Source organism: Myotis davidii, unplaced genomic scaffold (genome assembly GCF_000327345.1).
Source record: "Myotis davidii unplaced genomic scaffold, ASM32734v1 scaffold520, whole genome shotgun sequence".
Classification (NCBI taxonomy): Eukaryota; Metazoa; Chordata; class Mammalia; order Chiroptera; family Vespertilionidae; genus Myotis; species Myotis davidii.
In genome coordinates this window covers 480,878-488,376 of record NW_006292908.1, presented here as the reverse complement: position 1 = coordinate 488,376, position 7,499 = coordinate 480,878, and positions in this window count along the sequence as shown.

Genomic DNA, 7,499 nt, shown 5'->3' with positions numbered 1-7,499 from the left:
CTCATGTTGTGACCCAACCATAAAATTATTTCCGTTGCTACTTCATAACTGTAATGTTGCTACTGTTATGAGTTGTAATGTAAATATCTGACCTGCAGGATGTATTTTCATTGTTACAAATTGAACATAATTAAAGCAGTGATTAATCACAAAAACAATATGTAATTATATATCTGTTTTCCGATGGTCTTAGGCGACCCCTGTGAAAGGGTCGTTTGACCCCCCAAAGGGTCGCGACCCACAGGTTGATAACCACTGCTCTAGACAATCCAGAATAGGGGATATGGCCCAAAGTGGGCAAGGGCGACACCTCTCAGCCACTGTTGCCACCCTGCTCCCACGCGTGTCTGGCTCACAAAACGTCAAGCCCTCTTCCCTGTACCCCCGTTCCTTCACTTAAGCTCCCTGCCCAGGAGCCAAGTTCCCGAGCACCCAGAAGACTGCCACGTGGAGAAAGCACAGTAGCAGCTGATGAATGTGTTATCATCAAACAAATGCTCATCACCCAGCCTACCCGGGCGTGACGTATTTCTTGTAAACAAATGAAATTCAGATGATGATTCCAGCTTTTCTAAACAAACACACTTTAGCTCTTACATTTTTAAAGAATACATCTGTGTCCAAGGCACTCAGCTAGTTCAGCTATGACAGGTGGGCCCTGCGCTGGAGCCGCTGAGATGAGCCGGAGAACAAGTGCACCTACATTACTCTGAGACAGCGGTTCTCAACCTGTGGGTCGCGACCCCTTTGGCGGTCGAATGACCCTTTCACAGGGGTCGCCTAAGACCATCCTGCAGATCAGATATTTACATGACGATTCATAACAGTAGCAACATTACAGTTATGCAGTAGCAACAAAAATAATTTTATGGTTGGGTCACATGAGGAACTGTATTTAAAGGGCTGGAAGGTTGAGAACCACTGCTCTCAGATGAGGAGGAAACACTTGATTGTGTGAATGACAGCTGCCAAGACAGTTCTGGGGACCTTGGAAAGGTCCGGGGAAGTGAGGAGAGGGTTAGGGCAGGGGGTGGCCAGAGCTTGGCCTTGGAGAGCAGGATCTGTGGCTGTGCCCAAGGACGGCTGCCACGCGGGGAGGCGGAGGGGAGGGATGGGGATCGGAGGCAGCCTGCGTGGGGACTTGGGACTGAACTGGCACCAGGATGGGTGGGTGGGCGGAGGCAAAGCTTTATGGGGCCCAACTCAGTCCTTGGCAATGCCCTGTGTGTAGAAGACAGAGGGATCAGAGGGCACACAGTGCTAAGTCTGATGGCTAGAAGGATGTGATTCTCAGAGCTCAGATGGTAGAAATGTTAAGCTTAGGCCCTGGGGAAACCCTCTGAGTAGGGAGGAGAGGCACTAGACAATCCAGAATAGGGGATGTGGCCCAAAGTGGGCAAGGGTGGCACCTCTCAGCCACTGTTGCCACCCTGCTTCCACGCATGTCTGATATGTCTTCTCGTGATGTGTGCACAGCATATCCCCCTCCTGTGCTTTATTTTCTTGTGGGTTTTATGCATTTTAGCATTAGCCAATGGTATAAATCCTGTTCAGCTTCCTTCATCCTAATCACCAACTTTGCGTATGATAAAAATCTCAATACATTAAAAAATAATTTGAAATAAACAACAATAGTCCAATGTTATATGTGGTATACATCTGATAACTTTAAGACAGGGGTCCTCAAACTTTTTAAACAGGGGGCCAGTTCACTGTCCCTTAGACCGTTGGAGGGCCGGACTATAGTTTAAAAAAAACTAGTCGACTGCTAAGCAACAGGCAGCGGCGGCAAAAACACCCGGCAGGCCAGATAAATGCGCTTCCTTCATCCTAATCGCCAACTTTGCGTTTGATAAAAATCTCAATACATTAAAAAATGACTTGAAATAGACAGCAATAGTCCAATGTTATATGTGGTATACATCTGATACTTTAAGGAAAACTCAACTGAGAAAACAATCTTTCATTATATGTGAACTATATGTTTGAAAGTGTTATCAGCCATTAAATTTTGTGGTACATTGAAAGACAGGAAAAAAAAACAAGCTGTGATTAAGAAATGCTCAAATTGATTTAAAGCTCATTTATGATTTCAGTTGAGGTTTCCGATTTTTACTACAATTTGATAGTTTTAAAAATACCAATCCCTATTTAATGAGTAATTTCTTTCCATATCAATATTTGCATGCTTCATTCATGAATAAACTATTTTGCAAACTTTAGACTGATAATTGCCATTCTTAGACCTGTCTGGTAATTAGATTAATGGGAAGTTTCTATCAGTACGTATTTCTGGATCTCAGCTTTGAGGATTTCAATTTAGCTCATCAGATATTTCTAATGATCAGGGAGAATTCAGATTGAATGAAGACTGTGTCTTTTTGTAAAGTCCTTTCTCTAAGTTTCTGTTGAGTTGCCGTTTCCCTATTACTTATTAATTTTTAGAAACAAAACCAAATGTGAAATTATGAGTTTCTAAAGTTTCTGGATAGAACTGATTATTCTTAGAGGCTTCAGTACCATCTGAGTTATACTTGAATTTATCCTAAAATCTGTTATCCAGTTGCATAACATCAATAACTGATGTTATTGATATTATATGAGTTGTATTGTGTTTCTCAAAAGAAGGTAAGTTGAAGTCCTAACCCCTAGCATCTTAGAATGTGACCTGATTAGGAATCAGGGTCTTTGAGATTTAACCAACTTGAGGTCATCAGTGTGAGCCCAACATGATCACTGTCTTTATAAAAAGGGGACAGTTGGATATGGACTCAGACATGCACAGAAGCAGGGAATATGCAGAGACACAGGAAGGATGCTGTGTGAAGACAGAGGCCTGAAGTGATGCATCCACAAGGCAAGGAACGCCGAGAACCCTGGAAAACCGCCCAACACGAGGAAGAGGCAAAGGAGGAACCTGCGGAATCTACCAGAGGGAGGGTGGCCCTGTCAACACTTGGATTTCAGACTGCTGGCACCTAGAAGTATAACACAAGGCACTTCTGCTGTTCGGAGCCACCCACTTTCTAGTGCTTTGTTACAGCAGCCCTAGGAAACCAGCAGCAGTGGAGACACCTGTTCACAGTACAATTGGCTATCATCGAATCCTTAAAATGTAGTTTGATTTTAAAGGCAAAATGGAGGCAACAATCAGAAAATCTCTTCCTTGAGTGCCCTCTTGAGCAGTTGGGCAAAGCCTATGGATCCCTTGTCAGAATAAAGTTTTTAAATCGAATAACAAATTAACTCAATTATATCAAAATAATTATCAGAATTTTGAAAAACCCACCATATTTGTGATGCAGTAATACTATATTTCATTACCAATGCATTAAATAATGTCTAGTAGAAAGTTTATTAGTGATGAGAATAAATGGCATTTTGAGATAACTATAGTATGATGTCAACATTTTTGTGACTTCTCAGGTACCGTTAATGCTATTGCAATGTCTTTCCTACATTCATAATTTAAAGAAAGACTCAATTTCAGTTAGCAGTTAGTGAAAATAGGTGTGTGACTTATTCCCAGCCATGTCTAAGGATCCTCTGAATTTTACTATGGACAGGAGTAGGTAGATCTTAGGTAAAGAACTCTTGAGAAGAAAAGATTCTCTGCTTTTACTCACAAATTCTCTCATTTTTTTCATTTAGGTGGAATTGGCCTAAATCATTGTGATAACTATGTGGGTATCACTCAACATCTCCTTCTGGTGTGTCTTTCTTTTTCTTTAAATATTTTATTTTATTTTTAAAAATATTTTTTATTGATTTCTGAGAGGAAAGGAGAGGGAGAAAGAGATAGAAACATCACTGATGAGTGAGAATCATTGATTGGCTGCCTCCTGCACTCCCTCTACTGGGGATCGAGCCTGCAACCCGGGCATGTGCTCTGACCAGGATTAAACCTGGGACCATTCAGTCCACAGGATGATGCTCTATCCATTGAGCCAAAACGGATAAGGCTGATGTGACTTCTGAACTGCAGAGGAAAGCCAAAGCTCACATATCACAGACTCCCTTGCAGCTAAGGTTCTGAATGTGATTATTTAGACTCAGCCACTCAGAACTTACAGGAGGTGGGAGAGAAGGAAGTGAAGCTGGCAGGCATGGATGTGGATGTATTTGGGTTTTTGCAGCAGCCTTAGTGCCCACTGCTAGATTCCTGGGTGCCAAGAGGCAGAGTACAGGTACATTTAGTTGGTGTGGATCCTAGCAGTTGTCACATGGTTCTGTGAGCTGCAGCAATAGCATCCTAATCATGGAAGCTTCCAGACTGCCAGAATGGCAGTGTTTCCTGTTCACAGGAGAGGCGGCCCCTCCCTGTGTGGCTTTGAAGTCTTTACTGATAACACAAACTGTGGTCTGTTTCCTCAATCTTTCCTACACTTATGTAATCAACTTACTGTCCTGGAATAAACCTCTTCTTGCCTTAACTAGCTAGAGTGACTTCTGTTATCTGCAACTGAACTCTGACCCATACAGACTATAATTTCTATTCTCTCCTATAAAATAAATCCTGTTTCCTTAAGAACTACTTCTGTCTGATGAGCTGCTTTCCATTCTTTACCAAAGACTACCCAGGTGGCCCCTGGCTTGCAATGTCGAATTAATGATGGTGCAAATGTGGTAAGCATTCAGGAGAAACCATACGTCACATTCTGAATTTGGATCTTTTCCAGGCGAGCAATACCTGATAGATACTCCTTTGTGATGTTGGGCGGCAACCGTGAACTGCATCGCCCCGTCGGCCACAGGATCACAAAGGTCACCAACTGATACTCGACAGTCATGCACCACATAACGATGTTCTGGTCAACAATGGGCCACACATATGTGATGGTGGTTTCAGTGGATTATAAGCAAAAAGTCTGTTTGTGATGTTGAAAGGAAAGGCTGGAACTGACTTCTGTGTTGAATTCCCTGCGAGCTCTGGGTGTTTAAGCAGAAGAGGCGGCTCAGCCTGCCGTCTACCTGTGATGTGCACACACTCACTTCTCTCCCCTCCACCTCCCTTTCTCTTTCCTTCCAGTCTGTTCCTCCCTCTCTCTCCTCCCCTCTCCCTTTTCTGATTTCTCACCTCAGGCTTAGTCTCTGGGTCTCTGCTCTCCCTTCCGTCCCCCCCACCCCCCATGTCTATTTCCTCGCCAAAAGCCTCTCCCTTCGCAGTCCTCCTCGGACCCCCAAAGCACACATATACATTGTTTTTCGCACTGTGTTTTTATTGTAACCCTTTAAAAAGACAGTACAGAAAGTAATGTGGATGTGTCTTTCCTATGTTTACATAGACAGATGCCGGGGTATTACAGTTGCTACCGTATTCAGCACAGCGACATGCTGTACAGGTTAGTAGCCTTGGAGCAACCGGCTATCCCGGTGATTTCCAACCTTTTTCAGCTCATGGCGCATAAACTAATTACTGAAATTCTGCGGCACTTCAAAATAAATAGTTTTTCGATTTGACACGCAAAAAAGTATAATTTGATTCATTCACACCTGACGGCTATTGTTGCGTTGGCTGTTGCCATTTTTTGTTTTTTACTTGACAATCTAAGGGAAAAGAGGCCAGTGCCCATGACTCAATAGTCAGGTAGAGCATGTTTTAAACATCCTTGTGGCTCAGCAGTGCGCCTCTAGTGGCACCCCACAGCAGTGGGCAGTTGCTGGGCCCTTACCAGCGAGCCCAGGAGTGTAGTCGGCCTCCTGTGCAGGATTGTGGACGTGCGGCTCTGAGGTTTGCGCAATGATGATATTGCCTAACAACACACTTCTCGGAGCGTCCACCCGGCGGTAAGTGCAGCATGACTGTCTCAGCAGTGTTTTAGATAGCGTGTTCTGTGGTGGTGTATCCCATAATGTCTATGAAAGGCCTGGCTCTGTCTCATTCTGGTGAGAAGGAGGAACTGGAGATGAAACTCAAGATAACTGCCCAACTGGACGCTAATGTGGGTGTGCTGAGCGCACGGAAGGCAGGCGAGGCTAACCTGGGGCGCGCAGGAGGTTAGGTGGAATAAGTGCGTTTCCGACCTACGAGACTGTAAACATACGAGGAGGTTATCGGGACGGAGCCCCACCAGGAGCCGAGGAGCATTTTCCTGTCCTTCCACCTTGAGGTACATCGGGAGGAAGGCTGAACTGCCCACTTTGACCAAAAATGGACATTCACATTCATATCACAAAATGTTCTGTAGAAATATGAAGGCCTGCCGGAATTCTGCCCCGCTCCAGTCAGTTACAGTCACTTTCAGAGGAACAATGATTGCCAAATTAAAGTAAAAAATGCTAAACTGCCAATGTAAAAAATATGCTAAATTATATATTTCTCTGTTGCTGTTTGAATTGGCCTGCTTGTCACACCATGAGGGATAAAGGTGGCTTCTTTTCCTACATGAAAGGAATTGAATAGGAACTCTCAAAGGGCGCCAGGCACCACGCTGCTAGGGATTTGTTCTGCTCTGCCCAGAATTATCACCATGAGGGAATTACTTGCTCTGTTCTTACAGGGGTCAAAACAAACCCTCTAAATTATGTCTTAGGAAAGCTTTATTAACAACATGAACTTGAGCTGAAAATGACTTCAATGACTTGGGCAAAACAAGATGGATAAATAGGACATGAAGGTAATCTGGTGCATCCGGCTCTGGGTCCTAGTTGCCATGCTGCTGTGAGCTGACTGGAGGCCCTCCTCTCTGTATATACTTCCTGTTGGGTTATATGTCTAGCTACATTATCACTATATGAAAACCCATTTAGCAAAGTCCTATAAACCAGGCACATTTCTAAAGTATGTGCAAGTCCATTAACAAAGAGAAACGAATACAGTTTAAAACCCAATTGGCGCATTGAAACCACACATAAGACACGCAGACGTAGCATTGAACACCGTTTTCCAACGGCTGAAACCCTTTCTTTTAAACATTGAGCCCTGGCTGGTTTGGCCCAGTGGATGGAGCATGGGCAGAGGATCCCGGGCTCCATTCCAGTCAAGGGAACATACCTTGGTTGCAGGCTCATCCCTCGGGGAGGGAGAGAAGGAGGGAGGAGGGGGGAGAAGGGGAAGGTTGGCTGAAGGGGAGGCAATCAATCCATGTGTCTCTCTCCTCCCTCACTGATGTTTCTGTCCCCTTCCTCTCTCTAAAAATCAGTGGGAAACTATCCTCGGGGGAGGACTAACAGAGAGATTAAGCTCCGAAAACCCCATTTGGCTGTGGCTCGACACTGGATTTTCTGTAACCTTTTAAAATGACCCAAATCTTAGCACTGTTATATGATTTTTCACACTAGGAAATGGTTTGAAAACACCAACTTTGCGACCTTAAGTTTGATAAGTTAAAACTAACTTTGTGTGGGTGGGTGGTTTTGAAAGTGGCTATACAAGCAATCAACAAAAGCTTTGTAAGAAACGTTTCTGAAGTGCGTTTGGTCTAAGAATCCCGGTGGCCCGCTGTCCGGTGCCCCGGCCTCCGCCCGGCCGCGCCCAGGGCGCCTGGGGGTCGGGAACT